The sequence below is a fragment of the Phocoena sinus genome, chromosome 14, assembly GCF_008692025.1.
Source record: "Phocoena sinus isolate mPhoSin1 chromosome 14, mPhoSin1.pri, whole genome shotgun sequence".
Taxonomy (NCBI): Eukaryota; Metazoa; Chordata; class Mammalia; order Artiodactyla; family Phocoenidae; genus Phocoena; species Phocoena sinus.
Window position 1 is genome coordinate 40,963,139 of NC_045776.1, and position 23,564 is coordinate 40,986,702.

The 23,564-nt window shown below is 36.8% G+C and overlaps 1 protein-coding gene and 1 pseudogene across 9 annotated transcripts in view; both read left to right on the forward strand.

Annotated features, from left to right (window-relative positions):
- NOL4 (nucleolar protein 4) overlaps window positions 1-23,564 on the forward strand; it is a 401,358-nt gene that overhangs the window by 49,477 nt on the left and 328,317 nt on the right. The gene's annotated exons all lie outside the window — the stretch shown is intronic.
- Window positions 12,390-12,447, forward strand: LOC116739367 (annotated as a pseudogene).

Here is a 23,564-nt window from a genome sequence, read left to right on the forward strand (position 1 = left end):
TATAAGATGAATCACCTATCAGTACCTACATCAGTATTATCCACAAGATACAAAACACTAGATGTCATACATATTACTAACAGTAGACATCAAAAATGAAAAGATAATGTGAAAAAGAAATTGATATTTATTTACAGGTATAACGATTCATGCATTGGTAATGAAGGGGCAGAACTATGATTGTTTTATGGTAACCTAGTGTAATACATATGAGTGCTTCACAGTAGCCTATCCTGTACACTAATGAATGAATCACTATCAATTTTTATAGCATGCAATGTTTCAGTCATATTCATAATACAGTATTGGAAACATCATTACATTAAAAAAAACTCCCTTACCTGTGATGATAGGCTGATATGAAGTTTCTCCAATTACAAGAGAGAAGCATACCATACAGTAATGTAATTATTTGAAAGCAAAGTTATGAAACAGAAAACTAACACATTATTAACTTTACATTAAATGTCACTCACCGTATGTTTTTGTAAGGATAGGCTATCTGCTTCAATAAAAGTTTTGCACACTATGTTGTACATGTACATTTTTGCATATTTATTGAAAAATTCCACCTGTAAGTGGACCCACACAGTTCAAACCCATGTTCAGGGGTCAACTGTAGTTTCATTGGACTGAAAAGTAGAGAACACTTAGTGGAATAATGAAAGCTAAGATTTGAAAGATAGACTTTTATAATTTTAAGGTTAGCTAGAATGTTTGATATACTCATTTTTCATTCTATAGGGAAAGAAGGAGACTTAGAATAGAATGTGTAATCATACACTTTACTAATTGTGTTATCCTAGAGTAACAATTAGTAATGGATAAGTTTGTTCACTTAATTCCTAATCCACATTTTTGTTATTTTATGCCTTGGCAACTATAGAAGATCCTTGAATGTTAAAATCAGGAGTTTAGACTTTATTCAACTGGCTGTGTTTTTTGTTGCTGTTTTTGTTTTATTATGTTAGAGAGTGGCAAAATAGAACATGATCTTAAGATCTATATGGTGGAAGTGAGCAGAATGGATTATGGACGAAGTGGAAAGACTCAAACATGAAAAATGGTCATTTTGATAGAGCAGACCTGAGTTACGGTAGTTGCAGTAGAACTGGAAAGAGGCTTGGCATGAATTTGGGTATCAATTAAGTAACAATAGTCATTGTGCCACAACAATCTTGAAACCCTGATTGTGTAGAAGGGGCAGGACATGGATGTTGGGGTTGAACTATCAACTCTTTTATTATGCAGCTTTGGATTGTATTAGCTCTTCAAATAAGTCCATATTACAGTTGTAATTTAAACATAACTATAAATAAAATAAACAAGTTTTAAAAGGATAATAAGGCTTTAATATTGACAGTAGATATGGGAGAAAGAGGAAATAAAAAGCTGAGAAGGTGAGCCTCGATTACTAATGGAATAATGTGACAAGTGGCAGGGGGAAATGTGAGGCGCTTTTTATGTTATGTAGTACATAGTGATGAGTTTGTTTTGGAAATATTAAACTTGATAATTTTTACCACGTAAGTGGAAATTTTCCAGCAGTGAAGTAGCAATAAGGGTTAGAAATTCAGAGAGGCCAAACTGGATTGAAAAGTCATGCTTACAAAAGTTGTCTCCTTGGAGTCAAAAGGATGTTAAGGCAAGGGAAGGGAAAGGACAAAATTTGAAATATACACATTAAGGACTGTGACATTTTATTAGGCATATATTAGTTCTCTGCTGGTCTAGGTGTGTGGTAGTCAAAGGGATGGGTGAAAATCTTTGCCTTCAGGTAGCTAACCGATGAGTGTTTCTCAAAGCAAAATCTTTGACCTACTTTACGATCTGTCTGAGTATCAAATGGTCCAGAGGGGAAAAAGGATGAAACATTGCTTGAAATAGCTTTAATAAATATGAAATGCAAGATTAATTATGATATCATCATCAGATTACTTTCTCAATACACTCTCAATTACATTCTCCGTAATGGTTCATGACTATTATATCCTTGGTTGCTCAGGTACTGTGAGGAAAATATTGCTCACTTGGTCTTCACTAACATTCGGTTAGCACGGAGAAGGTCAGGTGCTTTCATGCTATTGTTTATATTTGTGAAATTTGCATATTATTTTATTGAGTTATATCCCAAATTCACAAAAGTGGACCAGGGAAATAAGATGATTTGTCAAAGTATGAGACTAATGTAACTCACAGTAAAGTAAACAGAAGAGAAAATAAGTGGATTTACAAGTGTATTATTTCCACCAAGCAGCCCAAAAAGAAGAGTTACATAGAAAATATGATGATGAACATCTGAAAATTGGATTTTGACTGTGCATCTACTTACCCTCTTTCCCTGGCACCCTGGCAATAATGAAACTATCAAACAGTGCTTGACATCATGAAAGTTTTCGCTTAAATTTCCAAAAAAGAAAGCATAGCGATCTCTTTGTAAAGCAGTCAAAACTGTCTTTCAGGGAAAGAGTAAAATAACACTTTTTGTAATAAAATGGATCAGTTTTTGTCATGAAAGGCTAAAAAGATTCTAAAAGTAAAGTGACATTTTTCAGAGCTGAAGATATCTTTGCCAAAACAAACATGCTTATTTCTGATCATGTTGTAAAGCTAGTTATAAGCCTATTTAACACAAAGGGGAAAATCATTTCTTTGATCAAATGACTGCTGGTTGTCACATCATATTAGGCATACAGTGTAAAGTAAAAATTGCTATCATGTATATGTTTTAGATAGATAGATGATATTATAGGTCTTTTGAGGTAGAGTAAGAGGAGCTCATGACAATTACCTTTATCTCCTTAGTGAAGAAGGAGATTGGGCCACGATTTGAGTGGCTTGATGATCTTAGGAAGGTAAATTGTATTTAAGGGTTATTCAAGAATTGATAGGTGCAGACTATAAACCTACACTAAAAAGTTAAAGAAAATGTAAAACTGCTTGGGGGTATTGTAGGGAACTTCACGGGAAACAAGAAATTATCGTGGAGCACAGTCAAAGATAATAGAGCTGGGCCTCATTGGAGCAAGAAAGCTTATTTCTCTTCCCCTTTGTGGGATTGCCTGGTGGCTTGGAAATGCTTCCCACTGCATGACTGTTCCATTCTGCTCTCTAAAGGTTACCTTTTTTAGAAAGTAAGACTTTGCTAGTTATCTTCTGTGTCTTCAGTTTGCACATGGTACCGTGTTGGCTGCCTCAGTCTTTTGTTTCAAGTTCAATTTCTTGGGAAGAGAGACTTTGGTCTAGTTAGGGACAGTTATGTGGTAAGGGTTTAGAGGACATCCTTTGCAGATTATCATTGGTTCTCTGCGAATCGGAGGTGAGCAATCAGACATCTGTAATATAGACAAAAGATGAAAATGGTAAAGGTGAGTGTCTGTGAGGACCACCTGAAATTCTTTTTCATAAAGGATGCTGTAGGGTGTGATTTAATCAATTTCTAGAGTAAATATAAAACCCCCAAACCAAGAGAGAAAATTTGGGGACTGTTGGAAGGCAGCTAGCATTTCTGCGTGTCTTGTGAGTAGAGGCACTGACTGCCTTTGTTTGGAACTGTCTTCAAAGGATATTTGTAGAGTGAACAGGCTTGGACAAAAAAGATAATGTCTCCCCTTGGGGAAAAGGGTGGGTTTGCTGACTGTTCAGTATGATAAAGATGGTATCTTCCTCCAGGGCGAGGTCTAGGCTGACTTACTACCCATTATAAAAGATTCAGGTTCCCTGAGCTCGGGATTTCTTTCCTGTATGTATCCCACTATGTGTGCAGGTGACAACTGGCCTTTTTCTTGTTGCTCTGTGAGTCTTGTAACTTGGGGAACTGATGCAAGTGTTGATACTCTGGCTACTACTATTCCTATAATGGCCAGTGGCCCTTTGTCACTAATGCAGGCGTCTTGTGTCTTCTGCCACCATCCATGAAACTGTGGCAGGCTGAATTAGCTTGCAAGTAGGGGAAAATCTCAGATCCTTCACAGTTCTTGACAGAATTATCCAGATTTTAAGATAGACATTGTGTTTTAATGGTTGCCTATGGGGGCCTAGGGTAAGGAGGCAAGTGAAACTGAAAAGTGGACTGATAATCGGGAGGATAGGAGAGTGTGAGGTAACCGAAAGTCTTAACTAGGGACAAAATAGAGAGTGAGTGTAGTGGGAGAGTGGGTGACAGGAGAGTAAGAAAATTTTGAACCCCTAATCTGGGGTACTCTGTAGGCTTCACAGAAGTTTCTACTTACTACCTTTGAAAACTAACTTCCGGTTTCTCCAATTTCAATTTCACCAATTTATTGCTTCTATGTCTTCTTCACTTCTTGATTTATACAAACACTTGATTTCTAGTGGTTTATTTTTGTAAGTTATTTGACAGTAAACAGTTTGATTGCTCCCAGATATCCCATATGTAACCCATATGCCAACTAGAGATTCCCTTCTCCTAAGAGATTGGTTTGAGCCTCCCTCCATTATGAAATTTGAAAAGTCAAATGCTCTCCCACAAATTTTTGTGAATTAATGAGGAGATTTTTATTTCCATGTCTCCTTTGGATCCGAATCCCTGTCTCCTCAGATTTCTTGCTATTTATTCTGTCCCTAGTGGCTCTTCGTTTATCATCAGACTGATATCACTCAAACGTGAAACTCAGTCCCTTCCTTGAGTGGCAGCTGCCCCACTCCGTGTTCTCTGTCTTTGTTGTAGAGCTTACCATTATTTGGGGGAAGTGTCATAGTAATTCAAGCAACTCTTAAGTGTCAGTTATCCTCTTATAAGTGCTCTTCGATTCCTCTCTTGGTTACTTGCCCATCTTCTATCTTTTTTATTGATACATCTTTCTTAGAAACATAATTATAATGTGCTATTATATATAATATTTATGTATATACTATATATACTTAATATATAATTTGTATATTATAACATTCTCATAGTAACAATAATAGTAACAATGTAAATTATTTTCTCATTCATAACAATTCAGCACTTACTCAAATTAGCTCTGAATTTCTCTTTGCAGTTAGAAGAGCTCAGTCGAAGCTTTAAATTCCTTGGAAGGGCTAATATGTTCAAGGTTTAGACAAAAGTTACTTTTCTCTCCAGGCCTAGTATGTATATATAAGCTTATGTGCTTGTATGTGAATTGAGATAGAGTTCCTTTGCGTGATTACAATTATTTAATACTTTTCATCTTTTACCAATTGCTTATTCTGTTTTTCTTCTAAGATATTATTTATTCATTTTTACTTGTATATTTTACTCACATAGAGTAACACTGTCTTTGTGACATGCAGTTCTTTGGGTTTTGACAAAGGCAGAGTTATGTAGCCGCCACCACGACCATAAAATAGAATGTTTCCATTACACCCGAAACGCCCTCATTCTTTCCCTTTTTAAACAACTCCTGTCCCCACCCCCTACACCTGGCAACAACTGGTCCATTCCCTGTCCCTGTAGTTTTGCCTTTTACATGATATCATATGAGTGGCCTCACACGACATATAGACTTTTGGCTCTGGTTCTTTCATTTAGCAAAATGAAGTTGAGACTTATCCATGGTGTGTGAATCAATACTTTGTTCCTAGAAATCTCTGAGTACTATTTCTTTGAGTGAATATACCATAATTTATCCATTTACTTTATTGAAGGAAATCTGAGTGGTTTCCACTTTGGGTGGTTATGAATAGAGTTGCTGTAAACATTTGCATACAGGTTTTGGTGTGAATACATTTTTATCTCTTGGATAAGTGTCTAGGAATGCGAATGCAATGTTATATGATAGATGTGTGCTTACTTTTATAAGACATTGACAAACTGTTTTCCAAAGTGACAGTACCATTTGCATTCCTGCTAGCAAAGTATAGAGTGCCAGTTGCTCCACACCTAACTAATACTTGCTGTTGTCAGGACTTCTGTTGTTGTTGTTATTCTAATAGCTATGTAGTAGTATCTCATTGTACTTTTACTTTCCTTTGTCCTAATGAGTAGTGGTATTGAGCATCTTTTCCTATGTTTCCTTGAATCCACATATATTCTTTGATGAAGTATTTGTTTAGATCATTACTCATTTTTTTTTTATTTTTTAACATCTTTATTGGAGTATAATTGCTTTACACTGGTGTGTTAGTTGCTGCTTTATAACAAAGTAAATCAGCTGTACATATACATATATCCCCATATCCCCTCCCTCTTGTGTCTCCCTCCCACCCTCCCTATCCCACCCCTCTAGGTGGTCAAAAGCAGAGCTGATCTCCCTGTGCTATGTGGCTGCTTCCCACTAGCTATCTATTTTACATTTGGTAGTGTATATATGTCCATGCCACTCTCTCACTTCGTCCCAGCCTACCCTTCCCCCTCCCTGTGTCCTCAAGTCCATTCTCTACATCTGCGTCTTTATTCCTGTCCTGCCCCTAGGTTCTTCAGACCTTTTTTTTTTGGTTTCCATATATATGCATTAGCATATGGTATTTGTTTTTCTCTTTCTGACTTATTTCACTCTGTATGACAGTCTCTAGGTCCATCCACCTCGCTACAAATAACTCAATTTCATTTCCTTTTTATGGCTGAATAATGTTTCATTGTATACATGTGCCACATCTTCTTTATCCATTCATCTGTCGATGGACACTTAGGTTGCTCATTACTCATTTATTAATTTGGGATATTTGTTTGCTTATTATTGAGTTTTTGAGAGTTGACTGTATATCCTAGATCCAAGTATTTTGTCAAAAATGTGATTTGCAGGGGCTTCCCTGGTGGCGCAGGTTGGGAGTCCGCCTGCTGATGCAGGGGACGTGGGTTCGTGCCCCGGTCCGGGAAGATCCCGCATGCCGCGGAGTGGCTGGGCCCGTGAGCCATGGCCGCTGAGCCTGCGCATCCGGAGCCTGTGCTCTGTGACGGGGGAGGCCGCAGCAGTGAGAGGCCCGCGTACCGCAAAAAAAAAAAAAAAAATGTGATTTGCAAATATTTTTTCCCAGTCTGTGTCTTGTCTTTACACATTTTAAACCGTATCTTTTACAGAACAGGTATTTCTATTTTGGTATATCTAGTTTATCAGTTTTCCTTCCATGGATCATATTTTGGTATCATGCTGAAGGACTCTGCTTAAACTAAGGTTGAACAGATATGCTCTTTTTTAAGACTTACTCTCTACCTCCATACATTCATAGCCTCCCACATTATCAGTATCACTCCCCAGTTTGGTTCTTAAAAAATGTTTACCAGGGATGAACCTACATTGACACCTCATAACCGCCCAAGGTCCATGATTTAACTTAGGAGTTGTACATTCTGTGGGTCTGGACAAATGTATAATGACAAATATCCATCATTATAATATCATGCAGAGTATTTCCACTGCTCTATTCATCTCTCTCCCCCAACCCCTGACATCCACTGATCTTTTTATTGTGTACATAGTTTTGCCTTTCCAGAAAGTCATATGGTTGGCATCATACAGTATGGAGCCTTTTCAGATTGGCTCCTTCACTTAGTAATATGCATTTAAACTCCCTAACCCCTGCTCACGTCTTTTCATGGCTTGATAGCTCATTCCTTTTTAGTGCTGAATGTATTTCATTGTCTGGTGTACCACAGTTTATTTATTCATTCACCTACTGAAGGACAGCTTGCTTGGTTCCAAGTTTTGGCAATTATGGACAAATCCACCATTAACATCCACACACAGTGTTTTTGTGGGGGCATAATTTTTCACTCCTGTGGGTACACATCAAGGAGTACTACTGCTGGATCATAGGTAAGAGTACGTTTAGTTTTGTAAGAAAAAGCCAAACTGTCTTCCAAGATGGCTGTACCATTTTGCATTCCTATAAACGATGAGTGAGGCTTTCTGTTGTTCCATATCCTTGCCAGCATTTGATGTTGTCATTGTTCTGATCTTGGCCATTCTAATAGGTGTAGAGTTGTATCTCATTGTTTCAGTTTGCATTTCCCTGATGATATACGATGCAGAGCATCTTTTCATACACTTGTTTGCCATCAGTATATCTTCTTAGGTGAGGTGTCTGTTAAGGTATTGGCTCATGATTTAATCGAGTTGTTGGTTTTCTTATTGTTGAGTTTTAAGAGTTCTTTGTATATTTTGGATAATAGTCCTGTATCAGATGTGTCTGTTGCAAATCTTTTCTCTCAATCTGTGGCTTATCTTATAATTCTCTTGATATTTTCTTTTGCAGAGAAGAAATTTAAAATCTTAATGTAGCCCAGTTTATAAATTATTTCCTTCATGGATTGTGCCAATGGTGGTGTATCTAAAAAAGCATCATCATACCAGAAGCCATCTAGGTTTTCTCCTATGTTTTTCTTCTAGGAATTTCATAGCTTTGCATTTTACATTTAGGTCTGTGATCAATTTTGAATTAGTTTTTGTGAAGAGTGTATGACCTGTGTCTAGATTCGTCATGTGAAAGTCCAGTTGTTCCAGCACCACTTGTTAAAAAGACTGTCTGTTCTCCATTTTAGTACTTTTGCCCTTTAGTCAAAGATCAGTTAGGTATATTTATGGGGATGTATTTCTGGGCTCTATATTATGTTCCATCGTTCTGTTTGTCTATTCTTTTACCAATAGCACAATGTTTTGATTATTTCAGCTTTATAGTAAGTCTTGAAATCAGGTAGTGTCATTCCTCCAACTTTGTTTTTCTCCTTCAATGTTGTGTTGGCTCTTCTTGGTCATTTGCCTCTTCCCACAAACTTTAAAACAGTTTGTCGCTATCCATAAAATAATTTGCTGGGATTTTGACTAGATGTGCCTTCAATCCATAGATCAAGTTGGGAAGAACTGACATCTTGACAATACTGACTGTTCCTATCCAGGAAGATAGAATATCTCTCCATTTATATACCTCTTCTTTGATTTTATTCACCAGGGTTTCGTAGTTTTCCTTGGATAGATCATGTACATATTTTGTTAGGTTTATATCTAAGTATTTTATTTTTTGGTGCTAATGTAAATGATATTGTTTTTATTTCAAATCTACTTGTTCATTGCTAGTATATGGAAAATCAGTTGACTTTTGCATATTTAGCCTTTTATCCTGCACCCTTGTTATAACTGCTTATAAATCCCAGGAGTTTTTACTGTTGTTGTTGTTGATTCTTTTAGATTTTCTACACAGATGATCATGTCATCTGTGAACAAAGACAGTTTTATGTCTTCCTTCCCAATCTGTATATCTTTCATTGCCTTTTATAGCATTAACAAGGACTTCCAGTACAATGTTTAAAGGAGTGGTGAGGGGGGAAAATCCTTACCTTGTACTTGTTCTCAGTGGGAAAGCTTTGAGTTTCTCACCATTAAATATGACATTAGCTGTAGTTTTTTTGTAAATAGTCTTTGTCAAGTTGAGAAAGCTCCTCTCTATTCCTAGTTTACTGAAAGTTTTTACCATGAATGTGTACTGGTTTTTGTCAAAAGCTTTTTCTGCATCTATTGATATGATCATGTGATTTTTTTGGTCTTTTTAAAAAGTTTGTTGACATGATGGATTACCTTAGTTGATTAACCAACCTTGCATACCTGGATCAAATTCTACCTAGTCATGGGATTCTCCTATGTTTTCTAGTAAGACATTTTATAGTTTTACATGTTACATTTATTATATGATCCATTTTGAGTTAATAAAGTATGAGGGGTGGGTTAAATTTTATGTGCTTTTCAGCTAATGGATGTCTATTGTTTTCTATCAAATTCATTTTATTAGGATTATAAGGTTAATCGAATTATTTAAAAATATGAGAAAGAGGAAGTTAAATTTAAAAAATAACCCTTAATCCCACCACCCCAAAATTGTCACTGTTAAACATTTTGGTGCGTTGCTTTCCACACTTTATTCTTTCTGCGCTCAGTTTACAATAAATTGGGGAAGATATGAAACCATTCACAAATGTATTTTTGTATTGCTATTTTACTGATATAATTTATGTACCATAAAATTCACCCTTTTAACATGAACAATTTAGTGGTTTTAAGTATATTCACCAGGCTGTGCAACCATCATCACTACATAATTGCAGAATATAGTCATCATCCTGAAAATAATTGCTCACATCCATTAGCATTCACTCTTCATTTGTCCCTCCTCCTAGGCCCTGAAAACTAATCAACTTAACTATCTCAATGGATTTGCCTATCCTGGAAATTTTATATAAATGGAATGATACAATATGTGGCCTTTATGTCAGCCTTCTTCCACTTAGTGTAATGTTTTCAAAGTTCAACCGTGACATAGCGTGAATTAGCACATCATTTCTTTTTATGTATGAGTAATATTCCATTGTATGGATATGCCAAATTTTGTTTATACATTCTTTAGTTGATTGATACTTTGAGTAGTTTCTACTTTTGGCTATCATGAATAATTCTGCTATGAACGTTTGTGTACAAAATTTTGTGTGGACATAGTATTCAATTCTCTTTGTTTTATACCCAGGAGGGGAATTCCTGGGTCATATGGTAACTAACTAGTTTAGGAACTGCCAAGCTGTTTTCAAAATAGCTTTACCATTTAAATTCACACAGCAACGTTTGAGGTTTCCAAATTCTCCACATGTTAACTAACACTTGCTATTTCCCATTTTTAAAAATTATAGTCATCCTAGTGGATATGGAATAGTATCAGCTTGTGGTTTGCATTTATCTAAATGACTAATCACGTTGAGCATCATTTCATGTGCTTATTGACCATTTGTACAATGTATCTTCTCTAGGGAAATGTCTATTCAAGTTCTTTGCCCATTTTAAAATTGTGTTGCCTGTTTATTGTAGAACTGTTACGACTTCTTTATATATTCTGGAACTATATCCTTATCCAATATATTATGAGCAAATATTTTCTTCCACTCTGTGATTTGGATTTTCACTTCTTTGATAGTATTCTTTAACATGTAAAATTTTTAGTTTTGATACAGTCCAAATTATCTCTCTTTTCTTTGGTTGATTATGCTGTAGGTGTCATATTAATAAATTGTCACCTAAAGCGGGGTGATAAAGATTTGCACCTATGTTTTCTTCTAAGAATATTATAACTTTAGCTCTAACATTTAGGTTATTGATTCATTTTGAGTTACATTTTGGATATGGTATGAGAGAGGCATCCAGTTCAGTCTTTTGCACATGCATATCCAGTTGTCCTAGCACCGTTTGTCAAAAACTATTCTTTGCTTTACTGAATTGTCTTGGCACCCTTGTCAAAAACCATGTGACTATGGATGTATGATTTACTTATGAGTGCTCAATTCTACTCCGTTGATCTATATGTCTATCTTTATGGTCGTAGCATGCTGTCTTGATTATTGCACTTTTGTAGTATGTCTTGACATCAAGAAGAGTGACTTCTCTAACTTTCTTTTTTGTAGATGGGTTTAGTTTTTCTGAGTCTTGCATCTTCAATGAATTTTAGGATCAACTTGCCAATTTCTTTTTTTTAACCTTTTATTTTTTTGTTGAAGTATAGTTGATGTACAATATTATATAAGTTACAGGTGTACAATATAGTGATTAACACTTTTTCAAGGTTATAATCCATTTATAGTTATTATAAAATATTAGCTATATTCCCAATGTTGTACAATATATCCTTGTAGCTTATTTTATACATAATAGTTTGTACCTCTTAAAAAAAGGAGTTGGAATTTTGATATAATTGTGTTGAATCTGTAGATTAATTTGGGGATATTGGTATCATACCAATATTAAGTCTTCTAATCTTGGAACTTGGGATGTCTATTTATTTGTATTTTTTAAAATCAGCTTTATGAGGTAAATTGACATATAAAATTGTAAGATACTTAGAGTGTACACTGTGGTGATTGGATATACATGGTGAGAAGATTCCTCCCATCTAGATAATTAACACATACATCAGCTTTCTCTGTTTTTTTGGTGAAAAAATTTAAGTTCTATTCTCTTAGCAAATTTCAATGATATGGTACAGTGTCATCAACTGTAGTCACCATGTTTTGCATTAGATCTTCAGATCTTATTCATATTATAGCTGAAAGTTTGTACCCTTTATGCAGCCTCCCTGCCAACCACTTTTCTACTCTCTGTTTCTATGATTTTTGACTATCTTTTTAGATTCCACATATGATACCATGAGGTTTCTGTCTTTTTCTGTAGGGCTTATTTCACTTAGCATAATGCCCTCAAGGTCCATCAGTGTTGTTGCAACTTGTACTATTTCCTCCTTTCTCAGGGCTGAATAGTATTCCATTATATATATATATATATATATATATATATATATACACACACATATATATATATATATATACATATATATGTATGTGTATATATATAACACATTTTCATTATGTGTTCATCCATTGATGGACAAAGGTTGTTTGCATATCTTGGCTATTGTGAATAATACGGTGAACATGGGTGTTGTATAAGAGGAGAAAAGGTTAGCAGTCCCCTCGACAAGGATGGAAGAGGGCTTGCACAGCAACAGGGATGCAGAGGGCAAAGTGGAGACATTCCTGGACAGAGGGTTGGTGCCGACCAGCACTCACCAGCCTGAGAGGCTTGTCTGCTCACCCGCCGGGATGGGTGGGGGCTGGGAGCTGAGGCTCCGGCTTCAGAGGCTGGATCCCAGGAAGAGGACTGGGGTTGGCTGCATGAACACAGCCTGAAGGGGGCTAATGCACCACAGCTAGCCAGGAGGGAGTCCAGGAAAAAGTCTGGAACTGCCAAAGAGGCAAGAGACCATTGTTACAGGGTGCGTGAGGAGAGGGGATTCAGAGTACCACCTAGATGAGTGCCAGAGAGTGGTGCGAGCCGCAGCTATCAGCGTGGATGCCAGAGACAGGCACAAAATGCTAACACTGCTGCTACAGTCACCAAGTAGCCTGTGTGTGCAAGCACAGGTCACTATCCACACCCCCCCTCCTGGGAGCCTGTGCAGCCTGCCACTGCCAGGGTCACATGATCCAGGGACAACTTCCCCTGGAGAGCACACGGTGCACCTCAGGCTGTTGCAATGTCATGCTGGCCTCTGCTGCCTCAGGCTTGGCCCACATTCCATACCCCTCCCTACCCCCAGTCTGAGTGAGCCAGAGCCCCCTAATCAGCTGTTGCTTTAACCCCATCCTGAGCGAAGAACAGATGCCCTCAAGCGAGCTACATGCAGAAGCAGGGCCAAATCCAAAGCTGAACACCAGGAGCTGTGCAAACAAAGAGAAAGGGAAGTTTCTCCCAGCAGACTTAGGATCATCAGATTAAATCTCCACAATCAACTAGATGTACCCTATATCAGTGGAATACCTGAATAGACATTGAATCATCCCAAAATTGAGGCAGTGGACATTGGGAGCAACTGTAGACTTGGGGTTTGCTTTCTGCATCTAATTTGTTGCTGGTTTTATGTTTATCTTAGTTTAGTATTTAGAGTTTATTATCACTGGTAGATTTGTTTATTGATTTGGTGGCTCTCTTCCTTTTTTTTAATATATAGATATATTTGTTTTTTTCCTTTTTCCCTTTTTGTGAGTGTGTATGTGTATGCTTCTTTGTGTGATTTTGTCTTTATAGGTTTGCTTTTACCATTTGTCCTATGGTTCTGTTTGTCTGTGGTTTTTTTTACTTTTGTTTCGTTTTGGATAGTTTTAGCACTTGTTATCATTGGTGGATTTGTTTTTTGCTTTGGTTGCTTTCTTTCTTTTCTTTTTATTACTTTTAAATTATTTTATTTTATTTTATTTTATTTTGCAGTACACGGGCCTCTCACTGTTGTGGCCTCTCCCATTGTGGAGCACAGGCTCCGGACACGCATGCTCAGTGGCCATGGTTCACGGCTCATGGGCCCAGCCGCTTCGTGGCATGTGGGATCTTCCCAGACCGGGGCACAAACCTGCGTCCCCTGCATCAGCAGGCGGACTCTAAACCACTGCACCACCAGGGAAGCCCTAAATTTTTTATTTTTAATAATTTTTTTATTTTAATAACTTTATTTTATTATTTTTCTTTCTTTCTTTTTATCTACCTTTGCTTCTGAGCCGTGTGGCTCACAAGGTCTTCGTGCTCCGACCAGCGTCAGGCCAGAGCCTCTGAGGTGGGAGAGCTGAATTCAGAACATTGGTCCACCGGAGACCTCCTGGTTCTATGTAATATCAAACAGCGAAAGCTCTCCCAGTGATCTCCATCTCAGAGTAAAACCCAGCTCCACCCAACGACCATCAAGCTACTGTGCTAGACACCCTATACCAAACAACTAGGAAGGCAGGAACACAACCTCACCCACTAGCAGAGAGGCTGCCTAAAATCATGATGAGGTCACAGACACCCCAAAACACACCACCGGACGTGGTCCTGCCCACCATAAAGACAAGATTCAGCCTCATCCACCAGAACACAGGCACCAGTCCCCTCCACCAGGAAGAGTACACAACCCACTGAACCAACCTTACCCACTGGGGGCAGACACCAAAACAGTGGGAACTATGAACCTACAGCCTGTGAAAAGGAGACCCCAAACACAGTAATTAAGCAAAATGAGAAGACAGAGAAGCACACAGCAGATGAAGGAGCAAGGTAAAAACCCACCAGACCAAATAAATGAAGAGGAAATAGGCAGTCTACCGGAAAAAGAATTCAGACAAATGATAGTAAACATGATGCAAAATCTTGGATATAGAATGGAGAAAATACAAAAAAGAACTAAAGAGCAAACAAACAATCATGAACAACACAATGAATGAAATTAAAAATTCTCTAGAAGGAATCAATAGGAGAATAACTGAGGCAGAGGAACAGATAAGTGACCTGGAAGATAAAAGAGTGGAAATAACTACTGCAGAGCAGAATGCAGAAAAAAGAATGAAATGAATTGATAAAGAAAAAAGAATGAAATGATTTGAGGACAGTCTCAGAGACCTCTGGGACAACATTAAATGCACCAACATTTGAATTATAGGGGTCCCAGAAGAAGACAAAAAGAAAGGGACTGCGAAAATATTTGAAGAGATTATACTTGAAAACTTCCCTAATATGGGAGAGGGAATAATCAAGTCCAGGAAGTGCAGAGAGTCCCATACAGGATAAATCCAAGGAGAAACACGCCAGGACACATATTAATCAAACTATCAAAAATTAAATACAAAGAAAAAATATTAAAAGCAACAAGGAAAAACCAACAAATAACATACAAGGGAATCCCCATAAGGTTAACAGCTGATCTTTCAGTAGAAACTCTGCAAGCCAAAAGGGAGTGGCACAATATATTTAAAGTGATGAAAGGTGAAAATCTACAACCAAGATTACTCTACCCAGCAAGGATCTCATTCAGATTAGATGGAGAAATTAAAACCTTTAGAGACAAGCAAAAGCTGAGAGAGTTCAGCACCACCAAACCAGCTTTACAACAAATGCTAAAGGAACTTCTCTAGGCAGGAAATACAACAGAAGGAAAGACCTACAATAACAAACCCAAAACAATTAAGAAATGGTAATAGGAACATACGTATCAAAAATTGCCTTAAATGTAAATGGATTAAATGCTCCAACCAAAAGACATAGACTGGCTGAATGCATACAGAAACAAGACCCATATATGTGCTGTCCACAAGAGACCCACTTCAGACCTAGGGACACACACAATGGAAAACTGAGGGGATGGCAAAAGATATTCCATGCAAATGGAAATCAAAAAAAGCTGGAGTAGCAATTCTCTTATCAGACAAAATAGACTTTAAAATAAACACTATTACAAGAGACAAAGAAGGACACTACATAAGATCAAGGGCTCAATCCAAGAAGAAAATATAAGAAGTGTAAATATTTATGCACCCAACATAGGAGCACCTCAATACATAAGGCAAATGCTAAAAGCCATAAAAGGGGAAATCGACAGTAACACAGTCATAATAAGGAACTTTAACATCCCACTTTTACCAATGCACAGATCATCCAAAATGAAACTAAGTAAGAAACACAAGCTTTAAATGATACATTAAACAAGATGGACTTAATTGATATTTGTAGGACATTCCATCCCAGAACAACAGAATACACTTTCTTCTTAAGTGCTCATGGAACATTCATCAGGATAGATCATATGTTGGGTCACAAATCAAGCCTTGGTAAAGTTAAGAAAATTGAAATCGTTTCAAGTATTTTTTCTGAGAATAATGCTATGAGACCAGACATCAATTACAGGAAAAAAATCTGTAAAAAATACAAACACATGGAGGCTAAACAATACATTACTAAATAACCAAGAGAGCACTGAAAAATCAAAGGGGAAATAAAAAAAATACCTAGAAACAAATGACAATGAAAATACGACGACCCAAAACCTATGGGATGCAGCAAAAGCAGTTCTAAGAGGGAAATTTATAGCAATACAGTCCTACCTCAAGAAATAAGAAACATCTCAAGTAAACAACCTAATCTTACAGCTAAAGCAATTAGAGGAGGAAGAACAAAATAACCCCAAAATTAGAAGAAGGAAAGAAATCATAAAGATCAGATCAGAAATAAATGAAAAAGAAATGAAGGAAACAATAGCAAAGATCACTAAAACTAAAAGCTGGTTCTTTGAGAAGATAAACAAAATTGATAAATCATTAGCCAGACTCATCAAGAAAAAAAGGGAGACTACTTAAATCAATAGAATTTGAAATGAAAAGGAGAAGAAATACTCCTATTGCAGAAATACATAGTATTATGAGAGATTACTACAAGCAACTCTAGACCGATAAAATTGACAACCTGGAAGAAATGGAAATTAAGAAAGTAAGAAATTTAAGAAATTCTTAAAAAGCACAACCTTCTGAGACTGAACCAGAAAGAAATAGAAAATATAAACAGACCTATCATAAGCACTGAAATTTAAACTGTGATTAAATAGCTTCCAACAAACATAAGCCGAGGACCAGATGGCTTTACTGGCGAATTTTGTCAAACATTTAGAGAACAGCTAACACCTGTACTTCACAAACTTTTCCAAAATATAGCAGAGGAAGGAACACTCCCTATCTCATTCTACAAGGCCACTATCACCCTGATACCAAAACCAAAGATGCCACAAAGGAAGAAAACTACAGGCTAATATCACTGATGAACATAGATGCAAAAATCCTCAACAAAACACTAGCAAACAGAATCCAACAGCACATTAAAAGGATCATACACCATGATCAAGTGGGGTTTATCCCAGTAATGCAAGGATTCTTCAATGTATGCAAATCAATCAATGTGATACGCCATATTAACCAACTGAAGGAGAAAAATCATATGATCATCTCAATAGATGAGAAAAAGTTTTCAACAAAGTTCAATACCCATTTATGATAAACACCCTCCTGAAAGTAGGCATAGAGGGAACTTACCTCAACATAATAAAGGCCATATATGACAAAGCCATTGGCAACATCATTCTAACTGGTGAAAAACTGAAACCATTTCCTCTAAGATTAAGAACAAGACAAGGTTGGCCACTCTCACCAGTATTATTCAACAAAGTATTGGAAGTTTTAGCCACAGCAATCAGATTTGAAAAGCAGTTAAAAGGAATCCAAATTGGAAAAGAAGTAAAGCTGTCACTGTTTGCAGATCACATGATACTATACATCAAGAATCGTAAAGATGCTACCAGAAAACTACTAGAGCTCATCAATGAATTTGGTATAGTAGCAGGATAAAAAATTAATGCACAGAAATCTCTTGCATTCCTATACACTAATGATGAAAAATCTAAAACTAGAAATTAAGGAAACACTCCCATTTACCACTGAAACAAAAAGAATAAAATACCTGGGAATAAACCTACCTAAGGAGACAAAAGACCTGCATGCAGAAAACAATAAGACACTGATGAAAGAAATTAAAGGTGATACAAACTGATTGAGAGATACACCATGTTCTTGGATAGGAAGAATCAACATTGTGAAAATGACTATAGTACCCAATGCAATCAACAGATTCAATGCAATCCCTATCAAACTACCAATGGCATTTTTCACAGAACTAGAATTAAAAATTTCACAATATTTATGGAAACACAAAAGATCCCGAATAGCCAAAGCAATCTTGAGAAAGAAAAACAGAGCTGGAGGAATTAGGCTCCTGGACTTCAGACTATACTACAAAGCTACAGTAATCAAGACAGTGTGGTACTGGCACTATAACAGAAATATAGATCAATGGCACATGGTAGAAAGCCCAGAGATAAACCAACACACATATGGTCACCTTATCTTTGATAAAGGAGGCAAGAATATACAATGGAGAAAAGACAGCCTCTTCAATAAGTGGTGCTGGGAAAACTGGACAGCTACATGTAAAACAATTAAATTAGAACACTCCCTAACACCATACACAAAAATCAACTCAAAATGGATTAAAGACCTAAATGTACGGCCAGACACGATAAAACTCTTAGAGGAAAACATAGGCAGAACACTCTATGACATAAATCACAGCGAGATCCTTTTTGACCCACCTCCTAGAGTAATGGAAATTAAAACAAAATAAACAAATGGGACCTAATGAAACTTAAAAGCTTTTGCACAGCAAAGGACACCATAAACAAGACGAAAAGACAACCCTCAGAATGTGAGAAAATATTTGCAAATGAAGCACTGACAGAGGATTAATCTCCAAAATATATAAGCAGCACATGCAGCTCAATATTGAGAAAACAAACAATGCAATCCAAAAATGGGCAGAAGACCTAAATAGACATTTCTCCAAAGAAGATATACAGATCACCAACAAACACATTTAAGGATGTTCAACATCACTAATTATTAGAGAAATGCAAATCAAAACTACAATGAGGTGTCACCTCACACCTATCAGAATGTCCATCATCAAAAAAATCTACAGACAATAAATGCTGGAGAGGGTGTGGAGAAAAGGGAACCCTCATGCACTATTGGTGGGAATATACATTGATATAGCCACTATGGAGAACAGTATGGAGGTTCCTTAAAAAACTACAAATAGAACTACCATATGACCCAGCAATCCCCCTACTGTGCATATACCCTGAGAAAACCATAATTCAAAAAAGTCATGTACTACAATGTTCATTGCAGCTCTATTTAAAATAGCCAGGACATGGAAGCAGCCTAAGTGTCCATCAACAGATAAATGGATAAAGAAGACGTAGCACATATATATAATGGAATATTACTCAGCCATAAAAAGAAATGAAATTGAGCTATCTGTAGTGAGGTGGATGGACCTAGAGTCTGTCATAGTGTGAAGTAAGTCAGAGAGAGAAAAACAAATACCATATGCTAACACATATACATGGAGTGTAAAAGAAATGGTTCTGGAAAAACCTAGGGGCAGGACAGGAATAAAGATGCAGACATAGAGAATGGACTTGAGGACACGGGGGGGGGTAAGGGTAAGGTGGGACGAAGTGAGAGAGTGGTATGGACATATATATACTACCAAATGTAAAATAGATAGCTAGTGGGAAGCAGCTGCATAGCACAGTGGGATCAGCTCGGTCCTTTGTACCACCTAGAGGGGTGGTATAGGGATATGGGGACATATGTATATGTCTAGCTGATTCACTTTGTTATAAAGCAGAAACTAACATGCCATTGTAAAGCAATTATACACCAATAAAGATGTTTAAAAGAAAAATACAGTGAACATGAGAGTACAGATATCTCTTCAATATTTTGTTTTTATTTCCTTTGGATATATACTAGGAAAAGTATTGCTGGATCATACGGTAGTTCGATTTTTATTTTTTTTGAGAAATAACATACTGTTTTCCATAGTGCCCACAACCATTTACAGTTCCTTTTCTTTGTGTCCTTGTAAACCCTTGTTATGGCTTTTCTTTTTGATGATTGCCATTCTAACAGGTGTGAGGCAATTATCTCATTGTGGTTTTGACTTTCATTTCCCTGATTATTAGTGATGTTGAGCACCTTTGCATGTACTTGTTGGCCATTTGGATGTTTTCTTTGGAAAACTGTCTATTCAGATCCTCTGATTTGTTTTGTTTTTTGGTTTTTTTTTTTGCGTTATGCGGGCCTTTCACTGTTGTGGCCTCTCCCATTGTGGAGCACAGGCTCCGGACGCGCAGGCTCAGCAGCCATGGCTCACAGGCCCAGCCGATCCGCGGCATGTGGGATCTTCCCGGACCTGGGCACGAACCCACGTCCCCTGCATTGGCAGGCGGACTCTCAACCATTGTGCCACCAGGGAAGCCCTCTGCTCTTTTTTTAATTGGACTTTTTTCCTGTTAAGTTTATAAGTTCTTTTTCTGTTTTGGCTATTAACCCCTTATCAGATATATGGTTTGCAGATATTTTCAACTAGTCCAGTAGGTTGCCCTTTCATTTTCTTGGTGGTTTTCTTTACCGTGCAGAAGGTTTTTAATTTGATATAGTCCTACTTGTTTACTTTGTCTTTTGTTGCCTTTGTTTTTGGTGTCGAATCCAAAAAATCATTACGCAGACCACTGTCAAGGAGCTTACTGCCTATGTTTCTTTTAGGATTTTTATGGTTTCAGGTCTTACATTCAAGTGTTTAATCCGTTTAGAGTTGATTTTTGGATATTGTGTAAAATAGGGGTGTAAGTCTCCTTTATTTCAACAGTATTTTGAAATTTTCAGTGTTCAAGTAATTTCTTCTCGAAAATTTGTTCGTAAGTATTTTCTATGGTGTTGCAAAGCGAATTGTTTTAGTAATTTCATTTTCAGATTTTTCATTGCTAGTGTATAAAACACAACTTTTATATATTGTTCTTGTATCCTGCAACCTTGCTAAACTCATTTACTAATCCTGTCAGTTTTTCAGTTGGTTTGTAAGAATATTCTCTATACATTAATTTTTATAGATTGAATCAGCTTTATATTCCTGTGACTAACCCATGTGGTCATTGTGTATATAATTTTTTATATGCTGCTGAAATTAGCTTGCTATTATTTTGTTGGAGATTTTTGTATCTGTATTCATAAGGGATACTGATCTGTAATTTTGTCTTACTGTGATGTCATTGTATGGTTTTGGTATCAGGGTGATACTGACCTTAGAGAATCAGTTGGGAAGTATTTCCTCTTTTTTTTTTTTTTTTGGAGGAATATATACAAAGTGATGGTATTAATTCTTCTTTAAACATTTGGTAGAAGTCATTAGTGAGGCTGTATGGTCCTGGGCCCATATTTGTTGTAACTTAAAAAAAAATTGATATGCAATCTCTTTTTCTGTTCTGTGTCTATTCAGATTTTCTACTTTTTCTTGAGTCGGTTTTGGTTGTTTGTGTTTTTCTAGTAATTTGTCCACTTTCATCTATATGATCTATTTTTTTGTAAGCAGCTTATCCCCTTGTAATCCTTTTTATGTAGGTTGGTAGCAGTGTTCCCTTTTTAATTCCTTATTTTAGTAATTTGAGTCTTCTCTCTTTTTGTAATTGGTTAGTCTAGCTAAAGATTTATCAGTGTTTTTGATATTTTCCATGAATGAATTTTTGTTTTCATTGATTTTCTCTCATTTTTCTATACTCTATTTCTGCATGTCTTACATTTAGCTTGCTTTTGTTTTTCTAATTTTTTTTTTTGTGGTACGTGGGCCTCTCACTGGTGTGGCCTCTCCCATTGTGGAGCACAGGCTCTGGACGCACAGGCTCAGCGGCCATGGCTCATGGGCCCAGCCGCTCCACAGCATGTGGGATCTTCCCGGACCGGGGCACGAACCCGCGTCCCCTGCATCGGCAGGTGGACTCTCAACCACTGTGCCACCAGGGAAGCCCTGTTTTTCTAATTTCTTATGACAGAAAATTAGGTTGAGATCTTTCTTTTTTAAACTGTAGTAAATGCCTTTACCACTATAAATGGTATAAATTTAAATGGTATAAATTTACTCCCTCAAAGCACTTCTTTTTCTGTATCCCCTAAATTTTGATATGGTTTTGTTTTCCTTCATCTCAAAGTATTTACTCATTGGTTATTGAAGAGTGTGTTGTTTTATTTCTAACATATTTGTGAGCTTTCCAAATTTCTTTGTTATTGATTTCTAATTTCTTTATGTCATGGTTGTAGAAACATATCTTGTATGATTTCAATCCTTTTGAATTCATTGAGACTTATTTTTGGGGCTAGTATATGGCCTATAATGGAGAATGTTGCATGTGCACTTGAGAAGAATATGTATTTCTGCTGTTGTTGGGCAGAGGGCTCTAAAGATGCCTGTTCAATTTAGTTCAGTAGTCCCCAAACTTTTTGGCACCAGGGACCAGTTTTGTGGAAGACAATTTTTCCACAGACCGGCTAAGGGGGGATGATTTGGGGATGGTTCAAGGGCATTATACTTATTGTGTACTTTATTTCCATTATTATTACACTATAATATATAATGAAATAATTATACAGCTCACCAAAATGCAGAATCAGTGGGAGCCCTGAGCTTGTTTTCCTGCAACTAGATGGTCCTATCTGGGGGTGATGGGACACAGTGACACCCAAAGTGTGTTGCTTATGTCCAGTCTACTCCATAAGACGCAGCTTGTCACTTGGCACTCACTGATAAAGTTTTGATATGAGCTTGCAAGCAATTGATTTACTATGGTCTCTGTGCAGAGACCATACATTAGTTCTATGCTAATAATAATCTGTATTTGCAGCCACTCCCCAGCCTAGCATCACCACCTCAGCTCCATCTCAGATCATCAGGCATTAGATTCTCATAAGGAGTATGCAACCTAGATCCCTTGCATGTGCCTTTCATAGTAGGGTTTGTGCTCCTATGAGAATCTAAGGCCACCGCTGATCTTACAGGAGGTGGAGCTCAGGTGGTAATGAGAACAGTGGGGAGCAGCTGTAAATACAGATGAAGCTTCACTTGCTCACCCGCTGCTCACCTTCTGCTGTGTGGCCTGGTTCCGGTACCGGTCTGTGGCCCCGGGGTTGGGGATTCCTGGTTTAGTTGGTTTATAATGTTGTTCAAGTTGTCTGTTTCTTTGCTGATCTTCTGTCTAGTTTGATGCATTATTGAAAGTTGAGTATTGAAGTCTCCAACTATTATTTTTGAACTGTTACACCCTTTAATTCTGTCAGTTTTTTCTTCTTGTATTTTGTGGCTCTGTTCAGCATGTATATGTTAATGATTGTTATGTATTCTTGAAGGATTGTCAATTTTATCATTATAAAGTGTCATTCTTTGCCTCTAGTAATAATTTTTATCTTAAAGTCTGTTTGGTCTAACATTGATATAGCCTCTTCACCTCTCTTTTGGTTTCTGTTTGCATGGTATATCTTTTTCCATCCTTTCACCTTCAACATGTTTGTGCCTGAATATGAAGTATGTCTATTGCAGATGTCTTTTTGAATGATTCTGTTAATCCATTTTGCCAGTATCTGTCTTTTAATTGTTGTATTTAATCCATTTACATTTAATGTAATTACTGATAAGGAGGTAACGAATGACTTATTTCTTCTACTTTGCTACTTGTTTTCTATATGTCATTTTTTTGTTTCTTAATTCCTTATTATTTTCATTTGCATTCAATACTTATTTACTTTGTACCATTTTAATTTTCTTTTTGTTTTCTTTACTATACATTTTTGAGTTATTTTCTTAGTGGTTGCTGTG